Source organism: Taudactylus pleione, unplaced genomic scaffold (genome assembly GCF_031769625.1).
Source record: "Taudactylus pleione unplaced genomic scaffold, aTauple2 ptg000015l, whole genome shotgun sequence".
In the NCBI taxonomy this organism is placed as follows: domain Eukaryota; kingdom Metazoa; phylum Chordata; class Amphibia; order Anura; family Myobatrachidae; genus Taudactylus; species Taudactylus pleione.
Window position 1 is genome coordinate 17,803,099 of NW_028284417.1, and position 14,814 is coordinate 17,817,912.

Below are 14,814 nucleotides of genomic sequence, written 5' to 3' on the forward strand. Positions count from 1 at the left end.
TGACAGCAACTGATTCCAAATGCAAATGTCACACCTAGAATCAACTCCAGACCTTTTACCTGCTTAATTGATAATGAAATAACGAGGGAATAGCCCACACCTGTCCATGAAATAGCTTTTGAGTTGATAGTCCTATTACTTTTGGCCCCTTAAAAAGTGGGAGGCACATATAGAAACCGTTGTAATTCCTACACCGTTCACCTGATTTGGATGTAATTACCCTCAAATTAAATCTGAAAGTCTGCAGTTAAAGCACATCTTGTATGTTTCATTTCAAAGCCATTGTGGTGAATAGAGGCCAAAATATGAAAATTCTGTCAATGTCCCAATATTTATGCACCTGACTGTATATATAGATACATTGCTTAAAAATTTCATGACAGTACAATACGTCTTTAAAAATATTCCATATATGACATGTCTTCAAGCATGCATATAAATAGCACAATTAATAAAGCAAGTAAGGAGTCTTAAGGGCCCCATATACGGTGCGATGATAAATTGGTAAGATGTGCACAGGGACGTAGGGAGGGCGGTTCCAGTGGAGCGCGAGCTCCAGCCGCCAAAGGTGTATGGAGGCGCCGCGTGCTGTACCTGCTGGCTGGCCGAAGGCTCTATCCGGAAGCTGACAGCATTGCGCTGGTGCTGCGCCACAGCCACCTGCACGGCTGCACTTGACAGAATTAAGGAGGGACGCATGGGGCGAGTACCCCCAGGGCCCACTCTCTCACCTCCTCTGATGGTTGGGCGGGGTGACGAAACGAATCGGTGCTGCGTCTGCATACAGACACTTGGGGGTGAGACGTCATGACGTCTCATGCCTGAGGTGAGAACGAGGAGCGAGACTCTGGTACTGGCGGACAGCTACAGTAGGAGGCTAGGACTGAGCTGAACGCAGTCCACCCCAGGCAGCAAAAGTAAGGTAGGCTGTATTTCCCCTTCGTGCGAGGGACCTGGAAGTGACGTGAGTGAGGGCGGAAGTGCAGTTCCTGCCCATGACTGCCAGCTAAAGAAGTACTTTGTCCTCACTTACACAAGTTTGTTGTCCCCTCGCGGGCTCGCTGTGCTCGCCACACTTCGGGCACGGTGGCTCGCTACATGGTTATATTCCCCCTCTATGCCCCCTTGGATGGCAGGGAATGACGCTGGACACTGGTTGATGACTTCAGGGTCCTCTCCGTGAAGGGGATTTAGACATTACCGCAAAGGTAAATGAGAAAAAGGGCAACATATGGCTTGGGGTGAGGGAGGATAATTAAATATATAAGGGTTGGGGGTTAGGGGGGATAATTAATTATATAATGGCTGGGGGTGAGGGGGTTTCATTAAATATATAATGGCTGGGGGTGAGGGGGGATAATTGTATTATGGCTGTGGGGGGATTCAATAAATATATAATTACTGTGGGTGAGGGGTGATTCATTAAATATATAATGGCTGGGGGTGAGGGGGGATTCATTAAATATGTAATGGCTGGGGGGTGACGGGGGATTCATTAAATATATAATGGCTGGGGGTGAGGGGGGATAATTATATAATGGCTGGGGGTGAGGAGGGATCATTAATTATATAATGGCTGGGGGGTGAGGGGAATAATTAAATTATCTAATGGCTGGGGAGTGAGGGGGATCATTAATTATATAATGGCTGGGGGTGAGGGGGGATCATTAATTATATAATGGCTGGGGGATGAGGGGGACCATTAAATATATAAGGGTGAGAAGGAACCATAAATATATTATATAGGAGTGGGAGTGATGAGTTGTTGGGAAGTGGAAAGAGACAAAATCATACAATATATATATATATAGATATATATATAGATATATATATATATATATACAGGGACGAAGTAGTGGACGACGCCATTTACTACACAATAGAATGGTTTATGTGTGGGTTTATATATATATATATATATATATATATATAGGTATCTATATATATATATAATATATAATTAGTTAACAGCCTCATGGAGTTATGGGGGGAGGAGGTGTACACACAGTGGGCACAGACAGGAGAGGTGGTGCTGACAAGAGGGATAAGAACCCCTCTCTTAAGTGCCCCGGGCCCCCAAAGGCTTAGTCTGGCCCTGTTAGGTGGGCAGGGTTTTTAGGAATCAGGACTATGTGTACGGGAACCAGCTTCAGGGGCGCTTCCGTCTTTATGCGTTGTGCGTGTGACGTCATGACTTCACATGCACGGACAGAGGAGCCGGGACGTGCCCCCCCAAAAATGAAAAGAGCGAGGTGCATGGTGCCTGTTTGTTGCACAGTGCTGCCTTTTATATTTACAAATATAACTTTTAGGGCCCTGCGTGAGGGAGGTGAGGGAGGGGAAGTCAGTGGCTGAGGGGATTTATAGTGCATGAGCTGGCCTGCTACAATCAGTGTCGGGGGTGGGGGGAGTTGGTCAACACTGATATATAATGGGGGCTGACATATAAGGGGACTGGAGTGGCAGTTGGCTGATGGCGGGAGTGGCAAGGGGCTGATGGCTGGAGTGGCAGGGGGCTGACAGCTGGAGTGACTGGGAAAGAGGCTGGAGAGACGGGGAAGAAGGCTTTAGGGGACACTGGACATGAATCATGCATTAGCTCCTAAGGTCAAACTTGAGTATGTGACATTTACCTATTAAATCCTATGTCCAGCTAAAATATCTAGCATCTATTTTTTTAACACATACCAGTACTAAATCCAATGCTATTCAGCTCAGCACATGATCTCATATTAATCCCATATGTATCCTTAAACTACAAATGATTTCATTCAACAATTATATTTATTATTATGCCACAAATATACTTTATCACTTGATAAAAAGTATTTAAAGTGGATATTAACCGCTGGAATGAGGTGAAGACCTGTAGGTGCAGCTATGTATAGAGGAATGAGGTGTGAGCACATCTAGGATTTAATCGGTCCTAGAGTAATGGTGCGTACACACGTAGCGATCAGACAGCGATGCGATATTGCTGGCTGATTGTCCTGCCCCCTCCCTGGTGTGCTGGATGATCGATATCGATCATCCAGCACACCACCAACTCACCGACGACTATCGCTATAGTAACCTGCTCGATATCGAGCAAGATAGCCTGCATGCATGGCTGATGGACTATATCGCTATCATCCATGCGTGGCCGTGCATTGCTGGTCATCGGTGAGTTGGTAGGGACCTAAAAGTGAAACTATTTGAATGATAACGTTATCATTCAATCGTTCGTTTTTATCGCTATATGTGTACGCACCATTAGTTCCTGTGTGATTTGTAGTCCTCTCGGTGTGTGTGAGGGGGGCCAGCTCCCTCGACGAGAACATAAACGGTACTGGAGTGTTGATTAGGAAAACTACTTTTGTTATGGGAAAACAGTCCACAGACAGACGCAAATCTTATTTGAGTGATGTAAATTACCAGGTTCTGCCTGTACAGGGAAGATGGAGTCCCTAAAGTGGCAGCATTAGGTATTCTGGTAGCTGTCAGCAAGCTGGGTATACCGTTTACTACAAGTCCATACAATGGATGGTGGAAAACCATGTTCCAAAAATGAAGTTCAAGGGGTGGTAGACAGAATAGCCTAACTTGTTTTGTTGAAATTTTTTCAGCATCTTCTGAAGCACAATCTCATTTTCCTGTCCCATTAACCAGTCCAAGGACATGTTTCAGCTACACTAATACATGTGCTACAAAAGTTAGCTTATTGCAGTACATTTTCATGTTTGTTTTATTTATTTTTATGGGAAATATATGTTGTTTACAGTAAACATATTGTTTTTTATAATGTTCCTACCTTTACATAATCATACACGCACATCTGCACTGTCACCCGTTTATTTTACTTATTTAAGATCTGTGGGGCCCCAGGGCATCTAATTTGTGGGCGCTCGTTTCAATAAAATTGTCAATAAGATATTCTGGGGATGTAATTAAAAATTATACTGTGCAAATACTCCCAACACCACAAATGTGATATACACTCTGCACAGTGGCGTCCCTACCTGTCTTTGCACCCGGTGTAGTGAGCTTGTACTGTGCCGGCAACTACTAAGTGGGCGTGGCCTCACGGATGAGGGCATGGCCTCGTGGGTGGGGGCGTGGCCAAGCGGCCCAAACACCTATTTTTTATCACACCGTGAGTGCGAGAGGTGCAAGCTGTCCCCAGGGGCCAGGATGTGTGAAGTGCCAGCTCCCTCACTGTGCTAGGTGCCGAGTGCTGCATGTAATGCAGCACCCGGCTCCTGTCACTGAGGGGGAGCAAGTACTTTGGTGTCACCCCTCGGCTGGTGACACCCGGGTGCGGCCAGCACCCCCTTGTAACAAGGCCAGTGACAAGGCACTGTAGTGGGCCCAGGTCACATTATGCTACACACAAACCCTAGTTCACACTGGTGATGTAGCTATGTGTGGGGGTACTGGGGAAACTGATGTTTGTTAAGCTGGCTCTGCTTATTTATGCCCATATGCTGACTTGGAGGCATCTCCAAGATAGGTCCAGTAGCTTACGTACAAAGTTTATCAGCCCTATTTATCATTCCTCTTATTTACTAAAATACACATTCTTTTAGTTTCACTTAAATGTATTAAAGGTCTTTTGGAGCAGTTTTTGTAAAAAACTACTGCAAGACCTTCAATTTGTACATTTTTAGTAAGCAAATCACAGCAATCAAACCACATGCGCAGTCACACTGTCAGGGTATTTTTTGCAAAAAATACTCTGAAAAGTGTGCAGAGAGGATATGCAGGGATGGAACCAGGGGCATATTAAGAGAGGAGGGGGCCCGTGTTCACTCCCCGTCCGGGGCCCCCTCCTCTCTCCCCAGCTGCCGTCAGTGAACATTGATAGTATTGCATGGACTGTTGATAGTAGAGTGCACTACTGCCCAGACTCCATGCTTAAAGTGTCTCCAGGGAGGCCTCTTTCCACAGGTGTTTCTAGAGAGGAGGGGGCCGGTGTGCAGTCTCCATCACAGGCCCCCTCCTCTTCATCCGGCAGCGCACTGAGCGGTACGTGGCCAGCACGGCACTTATAGACTCTGGGCACTAGAGTGTGCCCAGAGTCTATAGCGCATGCGTAGGTCACCGGGAAAATGGCCACGGCGTCCAGTTTCCCTGTACTGCGCATGTGCAAACGATCGGAAAATGGCCCCCCGTGGCCATTTTCCAGCCGTTTTTTTTTCAGTGCAGACACCGTCCCCAGCGTGGGACTCCGTAGAGGTAAGTATAATATGGGTGCAGGGTGTGCGGTGCGGACCCACACCCTGCACCCATTATAAATATGCCCCTGCTTTATTCCCTGATCCAAGATGGCCGCTGAGGTCAGTACTGTGCATGCACAGTGCCATCTTGTTACTGTGTAAGAGTGACACAGTAGGAGACAGACGTCTCCCACTTAGCTCCATCAGAGTCCTGCAATACTGCCCAGTATTACCACTGTTCCAGCACCCTGCACCACTACCTGCATCCAATATATACTAACAAGCTTATTACGTTGATATGGGCCAGTACAGCATACCATTAAAAAATGAGTAGCCAGTACGACGTACCACCTTACCGCAACCATTAGTTGCACACCTGTGCCGCACAGAGCTCAGCAGCGACATGGACCCTGGTGCACAGGCTGGGCCGTGAGTGACCAGGTGACTCACGCCGATGGACGGCCGTGTGGCCAGGGGCAGAGCAGCAGCTCCCGGGGCACTGGGCATGCCTCCTAGTGCTGGAAATTGGGGGGGGTTTTGGTGTCGTGCATACAAGCCCCCATGCCACATGGCTACACCACCTCTTGATACGTTGTCGAGCAAACAGAGTACTGGTAAAGAATTTATATTACTTGCACCACTTTTTCTTGATAAAATGTGTATCGGGACTCTTTGTGGGGGATAATGGGTACATTTGGTCAAAGGGGTGTAATCAATGCCACTGAGGATAATGGGTACATTTGGACAAAGGGGTTTAATCAATGCCACTGGGGAATATATTGCCACTGGGGGGGTGGTAATATTACAATGGGGACTTATTGACATCTGGTGGGGGAGTGCACTCCAAGGAATATTTTTTCCACTAAAATATTTATATATATCTAAAAAAAAGTGTTTTTTTTTTTTTTAAATAAAACAAACAGTAAGAATAAATTCACCTCACAGGTGCTCATGCAAGCACACCAATACTGTGTCAGAAATACCTGTCATCGACTGCTGGAAGGTAATCTTTCGGCAGCCGCCACGCTCTGCACACTCAATCGGCCCCTCTGTTGGTGTGGAAACCTCCCCAATTCCCTTCCTCCTGGCCAGGACACAGAAGGGCAATCCTCCACCCGCAGCTGCAGGAAGATATCTCCCTGCTCCTGCAGCCCAATCTCAGGAAGCTCGGCCAGCCTGCACACTGCGATCGACAATAACAATAGAATAGTTTATATATGTACAGTAGAATTCTTTTTTAACTGTATAAAACTACTGTATTTTAAAAAAAAATACCCCAAAATTGTTGATTTAAAATGAACAAATAATGTAAACTATAACTATTTAATCTAGAGATGTGCGCGTTCGGTTTTACTCGGATTTGTTTGGATCTCAAAAACAGCAACTTATTGGCTATCGGTTATCACGTGTTTTGTATCGCCAATAAAATAAATCAGAACTAATCCGAATTTGGGATCATTTTGGCAAAAAGAACCAAATAAAACCGAACTCACTCATCTCTAATTTAAACCCGGTTCAGTATAATTTTAGTAACAAATCTGCATATACTGAATCATGTTTAAATAGTTAATATTTATGTAATGTCGGATCTGAGTTTGGACATACCCCTCCCAAATCTCTCTGCACATTTTAAATCTGCCACAACTGCAGTGCAACATTGTTTTACCAAGGAACAAATTTACCTGCTCTTTTTGCTTTGCACCCCACTCAGAATTAGCTCCTAAACATGAAATGGCGGAAACGCCTGTGATGTCAGAGGCAAAGGAGGAAAAATAATATTCTGCAACTAACTGCCAGAGAGCAGAGCCGTTACGGCCCTGACTGCTCTGAACTGGCCCCACCCCCTTTGCACATGATGTCATGATGCCACACACGGGAGAATGGCTGCAGGCACCTGAAACCATGGCCTTGGTGAGCTTTGACGGGCTGGGGTAAAATCAGAGGCCTGGCCTAATGTAAGTAGGTGTGGTCACTTATCGGTCAAATGTATTACAGAGCACTTGCAGGGACAGAGACTCTGAAAGAAGCCTGTCCCTGTGATGTGCTTGGAGACAAGTGACCGTATTAGAGGCCTCTTCACTCCTCTGCCAGACTCCAGCACATGCATGGTCTATCGATCACGCATGTTCTGTGGCCATTGCCTCCAGAACCCCTCTCCCAGTAATTGTTGCGATCTGTAGCCCATAGGCTACAGCAGCCCAAAGCTGTGGGGGCCAAACTCCAGAGTAAATCCCATAGAAGCGCATCCCCTATAGCAGGGCCGGATTGACTATCTGGCACTTCCGATGGTCTCAGGGTTTGTTTGAGGAGGACAGAAGTGCCCCCACTCCAGGCTGCCAGATACATGCTTTTAGCTCCAGGGGAGAGAAGGGGTGGCTGCAGTGGGCTTAGAAGGAGGGTGTTGCCGCCAGGCCAGGCCCCCATGACTCATGGCGCATCCCCCTTGAAATTAAACAATGTCCCCTTTGCAAGCGTGCCCTCCAGCACAGGGCGGACTGCCAGGGCTGATGCACAGCCCCAGTCCGTCCCTGCCCCATAGAAATGTATGGGGGGTTGTGGCAACTTTTGGAAATGGAGGGACTGCAGCAGATATTGGAGATATCTGCTGCCGTCCCTCCATAATAAATCTGGGGCATACTAATTATTTGCGGTTATCCCCCCCCATGGCTTAGTACATATTCCCTTGAGAACGATCTGGCTGCTGGGTGCCCTACACCCCTGTTGGATAGAGCCCATGTTACTCCACTGCACCTAAGGGGGTGTGTGGTGCATACATAACTCGGTAATGTCTAAATCCTCTTCTTGGAGAGGACCCTTACGTCATCAGCCAGTGTCCAGCGTCATTCTCTACCATCCAAGTGAGCATAGAGGGGGAATACAACCTTGTGGCGAGCCCTCTGCATGAGCATCAATGTACGTCATAACGGAACTATCCTCATATTGCAGATTCTTACAATTTTAATCACAGTAAAGAAAATGTCATTTTGACCCTATATTACCTCTGAATTACCTCTATTTGCAGCAATATTAATAAGTAAAGTTAGAGCACTGGCAGGTGCTCCCGAGCCTCATAAGCTTCATGTGGTAACATACTTGCTATATTTTTAATCGGCTTTATACTTCATATTCCTTGCTATAAAATTCGCAGATCTACAATAGTTAGCGCCCCCAACAGTTCAAGAGAGCAGCGGTCACGGCGTATTAGGATCTTGTAACTATTGGCAAGCTTGCTAGCCGCAACATGTAGCACTGCGCATGCGTGTTTCCCCCGGTACACAGTGCTGGTGCTATGAGACCCGTGTCTGCGAGTGAGACATGCAAGATCATCCTATTCCCAGCAGAGCTGCACCGGGCTGTGAGTACAGTGTTATACATTCCCTATCAGAATAGCAACCACATTTTTTTCTGCATTCTTCGTTTAACAAAGCAAGAGGGCATAATATTCCTAGGTGTCATTTTAACAGGTTACTACAGCCTCTTCCAGTACTTGATATAGAACTAACTATTCTTTTTTACTGATAATATCAGATACTACGATACTCTGAATGCAGCAGCAGAAAGTTCGGATTATTGTAGATTGCACATGTTTGCTTAGCAATAGTTTTAATGTCCTTTTATATAGAGTTAAGAGCATTCTTAACCTCATATTTGTGACATCTTCATTGGAAACGTGAATTGTGTGTGTGTGTGTTACAAATCATTAGATGATGGGACTTTGAGGTTTTGTGACATATATGTACAGGTAACAAGCGATGTTTTGCAGACCCTCCAACATGACCCGTTCCACCAGGTACATAATGCTCTGCTCCTGGACTTCCCACCTTATGTATGATTGCAGCCACCTGGGTTGAATCAACATTTTTATGAATTCCCTAATTCAACACATGTGACTGCAATCATAAATCAGGTGGGAAGTCCAGGAGCAGAGCATTGTGTACCTGGTGGAACGGTCATGTTGAAGGGTAGGTGTTTGTTCCAAGCTGATACAATCTTTATGCATACAGACCCTCCATGGAACATGACCCTTTCCATCAGGTAGAAAATGCTCTGGTCCTGGACTTCCCACTTAATTTATGATTACTCTCACCTGTGTTTAAACAGAATTCTCATCAATTAACTGGGTTAACATAGGTGACTGCAATCATATATTAAATGGGAAATCCAGGAGCAGCGCATTTTGTACCTGATGGAACAGGTCATGTTGGAGGGGCTGTGCATATACAATTATTACCAGAGGTAATCCAGCTGTGAAGCTCAGTACATACTCTGCCTGACCAGAGAGGGGTTTATGGAAATGGACAAACAACACTGAAGCTGCATACACACACAACAATTTTGTTACCAACGATTTTCTGTCAGATTTTTTAAAGTGTAATGAACTATTTTTTTTTTGAACTACTGGTGCATACACACGGTCAGATTTTTCCTTCAGATCTGAACAATAATGATTTAAAAATCGTTCAGTCGTTCATATCTGAAGGAAAATCTGACATATCTGACATGCCTGGACGATGAACGATGCGCGTTCCCGTTTGTCAGATAACGATATCTGACATCTGATGTGTTTGCAGACAGACTTGGACGATTCCATTCATTTTAATGCAGTCAAAAATCGTTCAAATCGTTCAAAACTTTGGTAAAATCATTCAAATCGTTCATCTGACAAATCTGACCGTGTGTTTGCTCCATACAAATGATTTTTGCATATTCCCTTAATGAAAGTCGTTGAGTTGACAAGTCTGACTGAACTACAAACGTGAACGCGCATGAACGATTATCGTTCATCGTTTGACTCAGAAAGTGAACGATTTTTTTCAAACGATTATTGTTAAATGATATTGTTTAACGATAATTGTTCAAAAAATCGTTGTGTGTGTAGGCAGCTTGAGACTTAACATGATTGTTTTTGGCTTCCTCGTGCCTGCCCACATCTTACCTAGTAAAGAAGAAGGGAGAGGAGACACATACCCATTTATTGTGCTTACTGATCACTCCTTTACCGTTCATCAGGGATTCAATGTCCTGAATTCTAAGCATATACTGTACTTTGACATCAGGCACAGCTCACTGTCATGTATATTTCACTAGAAATATTGTAGATGTGCAACTGGAGAACACAGCAATAAACAGTAAATGATTGATTAGCTATAGTTTGCTATGAATTTAAATTACATGATTAAAGTATGTTTTTTATATGACTATTTAAGTGGCAACATGTGGCCAAGTGTGTGAGGTATCCTAAAGATATCGCTAATGTTCTTGATTGAGAGAAATTAGATCTGTCAGTGGAAAGGAGTACGGTAAATATGTATAGAAAATCATGGCTATATTGTCAGTGCAGTCATGCCAGCTTTTTTTATGAATAAATCATGAACACTACTTGAATTGCAATATATTAATTTATTCATTAGCTATTTAGTGCAATGTATAAATATACTCCAACATTATACAAAGGGACAACTGTATGAAAATGTAATGTTGTGCAATATAATATGCGCAGTGTAAAGTAGTAACGGTTGTGATTGTATTGGTCACGTCAGGAGATGTGACATATAATGTACATTAAACTTGGACACCTGGGGGTAAATTTACTACGAATAGTGTCTGAACGAGTTTTGTTTTTTTCAAACTCTATTTGCATCGCAGGAGCTCGGGTGATTTAAGGGTTCTGAAACTTTACCAAGAAGCGTGTTTAGCTAAGATCTAGTTTTCCAATGGTCTATTAGATCGAGATTTCTCGAGTGTCTGACTGCAGCCAAACTCTCCCGAACAAGCAGTAATCAGTGTTGCCTTCTTTGTGAAAAGGTCCCACCTCCTAGATGATAGGATATATATTTTTTTTTTTACCTCAAAGCATAAAAAAGACACCCACTGTTTGGAAAATGATAAGCGCCAGGCACAGTAATGACACAGTAACAGTAATGACACAGTAACAGCAGGATTCCAATAACTAATGGAAGAAACACTTTAACACCAGTCCTACTATTCTTGGATATGTTCTGTTCTAATGGAAAACAAAAAGTTTTTATTTTGAGTGGTGAATAAATATATGGGGGGGGGGAGCAGGTACTAATTGCCGGGGCTTGATGGAGGGGCCCTGGTCCACCACCTGCCCCCTCCTCCCTTACCTGTCAGCGGCAGCAGCCTGTGTGCTTGGCTGCGGTGGGACCAGGGAGGTTGCTGTTGAGGGGGGTGGGGGTTAGGGTTAGGCACTAAGGAGGGAGGGTTAGGTTTAGACACCAAGGGGGAGGGTTAGGTTTAGGCACTAACTAGGAGGGTTAGGGATAGGTTGCGGGTGGAGGGAGAGTAAGGATGCAGGAAAGGAGGGTTAGGGGGAGAAGGGGGGAGGGTTAGGATACTTACCGAGCCCCTGTCAGGATTCTGAGTATCGGAATGTTGCTGATGGTCTTTTGACCACTGGCATCCCGGCTGCCGGTCTCCCGTATGTTTCCTAAATGGGTACTGATGGAGGGGGGGGGGGGGGGCTGAGCGAGAGAGGGAATCAGAGGAGTTTATTCCACACAATAGCTACTGTTAGATCTCTGTTTTAAATATAATTTATTGAAAGGTTAATAAAGTCAATAAAGCATAATCCTTTGAGCTATCAAGCTTTTTTTTTTTTTTGTTGCAAGTGTATCTTATTGGTTTTGTCAAAACATATAATAAAAATACATATAGCAAATCACAAAGAGTGTACAAAGAAACTACATATTCATGTAGAACAAAATACCATTAGTAGTAAAGGTTCAGTAAAGACCGGCAGTAGAACCCTTAAATCTGTCTTGAGTAGATCAGATTTGAATAACCAGCAAATATTGTCATAAGCTTGCCAAATTTAGGATGAACAACCAGAGAGATATAGGGCCTGATTCAGCACGGATAACAACTGCGATTGCAGCTGCGTAATTGCATGCAGTGCATCTGCAAAAATATGCTAATGCCTGCCACCTCTCAGCCAGCATAGAGAGCCCACTACTGCCTTCTCACATCCATAATACATCGCAGTCCTGCGTATACATCAGTATCATTGGAGAACATTGGCTCCACAATTACAGCAGGTCTGACCTGTCTAAGAATTTGCAAGTCTCGGCGCACACAGTGAGTACTCAAGCCGCATAGGCAATCACAATGGCTAATTTATGCATGACCCCAGCAATGGCGTTTCAATGGACAGACACTCCTGTGTTTCTGCAACCACTCCCCCGTCACCACCCCCAAACATGCTTGCGCGGGATTGCAACCACTCCCCCGTCACCACCCCCAAACATACTTGCGCAGGATTGCATTCCGCGGGAGCCTATCGAATTAAGATGGGAGCTCCCGCTACCCAGCAAAGTATATGCAATCCCCCGATTTCCCCACTGCCCTCGCGGAAAATCCTGACTGCGCATGCACAATGGGGGCGGGGCTTGGGCTTGAATACATGAACACACAGGGGCAGGGAGTCCGTTGCCATGGAGCCCGAAGATGCCTCCCAGGTCCACCTACTCCCTGCACAGAGTTGAAACACGGGCTGATAACAGACTGCTGGGAAAGACTGATGCTCCCAGCATTCCCTGGCCAGCCCAGCCATAACTGAGGACAGATGGAGGAGGAGCCAATGCCGAACTCACTGAGGAGCAGTGTGAGTGTTTCTGAGCTCACTGTGGCTTCAGACAGATCTATTGATGTCAGTGCCAGAGGAGAGGTGAGGGGATCTATTAATTAGATTGTGGGGCTGATGTATTATGGTCTGGGAAGTGATAAAGTGGAGAGTGATAAATGACCAGCCATTCAGCTCTTAACTGTCATGTTACACATACCTCCTAACATTTGTCCCAGCTGAATCGGGACTGCGTCCGAAATGGGGGCATGGCCTGTTAGTAAAGGGGGCATGCCCCGATGTCACGCCCCCATTTACATCACTAAGGTACGTGCCCAGCATATCCGAGATGCTGGGCTTGCCCCGGGCTTCCCCCCCCCGCACTGTGCATAGATGTTATACGCATGGCATCTATTCTTGCTCGGCATACCCGCTGCTCTGCTATGCTTCCACCAACTCTCGCCCCCCCACCGTGATTCACTGCGGCACGCTAGTGGGACCTCCCAACTGTCCCTGAATGCGGGACATTTGGGAGGTATGATGTTACAGGCTGTGTTTGAAAAATTACAGTTAGGTGCTGGTTGTTTATCACACTCCACTTTATCATTTCCCAGATCTTAATACAATTGTGTGTGTTGGGGGATCTATTAATGTAAATGTGTGTTGGGGGGTTCTATTAATGTGAATGGGGGGATATGTTAATGTGAATGTGGCAGGGGGAGATCTAGTATTAATGTCAGTGTGGCAGGGCAGATATAATAATGTCAGTGGGGGAGGCTAGGGTGTCAGTGTATAGTAAGATGTGTTGTTACTGTATATGATCATTTGTGCCAGTGATCACAACAAATGTAATCTGAAATGTTGTGTGGTCATCTATAAATTACAAGATCCCCTTATGCCCCTGTCTCCATGTAGAAATGTACTGACACCAATTTGCCTCCATGTCAGCAATACAGAATATTTTGCAGGCTATAGAGGTGTGAAATAAATCCCAGCTTGGAAAAGGCTATTGCAGACTAGAGAAAATTCTGTACATCTTATGGCAACATGGCATGAAAAGTCTTAAGAAAAAGAAGTCTTACTTATCAAAATGATAAACTCATTTTTTTTTTTTAAGACCAGGATGTTTGTGATAGGCCTCCATAATTTGTTATATTTTGTCGATATTCAGCATGTCAACACTGCACTGTCTAGATGATTAGAACCCTGACAAAACATCCCTAGTATGGCAGATCCTGTGGCTCCAGGCAGGATGACTTGCGGCAGATCCTGGGTGTCTTTCTGCATTAAATATGACTAATCCTGACTCTAACCCACCCCCTAGTGTCTAACAGAAACCTCCCCATATAGCCTAACCCTCCCCTGTGGCTTAACTCATACCCTCCACTGCTGGACCATGTAGAATGTCAACATTTTATATGTTGTCATTGTGAACATGTGGACTTTCTGCACATACTGACATGTTCAATGTGGACATTTCAACAATGTGGACATCATAACTCTCAACATTGTGATGTCAACATTCTGAATGTCGAAATTATGACTACATCCCCTGCATAATTTGGGATTTGCATAATAACAGGCCAAGGTATATGCTGCTTGGTTTGGCAATCCGTTCCCACCCGATTAACCTGCTTCATCACCAGAGGTTCCATGAAAGGGGAACAGCCGAGCTCCATGGGAAGCCAGTGGTAGACAAACAGTGTGATAGATGTAGTCAGTGCAGCCGGGTCAAAATCCCATGTGCATCATGCCCAAGATTTCCAGGAATCCAGATCAGCATTATTACCTTGTTAGTATGTTCTGCCCCTGCTCACTGGATGACATTTCTGAAGCCTTCATTTATACATTTGTGAAGTGGTGGTGGCTTTCTAAAAATCTGCTTTAGAAAGCCAATACCACTTCATTATATAGATATAGTTGACTGATTGTATGCAGTCATACAATGAGCAGGGGCAGAACTGACTGGGAAGTACTACATACACTAAACTCTATATCATCACCTCCAGGTTCATTAAATTTTTACCATTTGAAGTC

The 14,814-nt window shown here is 44.9% G+C and overlaps 1 protein-coding gene across 2 annotated transcripts in view; it reads left to right on the plus strand.

Annotated features, from left to right (window-relative positions):
• Window positions 1-8,445: 8,445 nt before the first annotated feature.
• Window positions 8,446-14,814, plus strand: part of MRAP2 (melanocortin 2 receptor accessory protein 2) — a 132,401-nt gene continuing 126,032 nt past the window's right edge. The window contains exon 1 of one of the 2 annotated variants that reach the window (XM_088470571.1): window positions 8,446-8,550. The gene's annotated coding sequence lies outside the window, so the exon portion shown is untranslated. Of the gene's footprint in view, window positions 8,551-9,403; window positions 9,432-14,814 lie in introns of those variants that run through there. The other variant, XM_088470581.1, reaches the window with a different exon arrangement.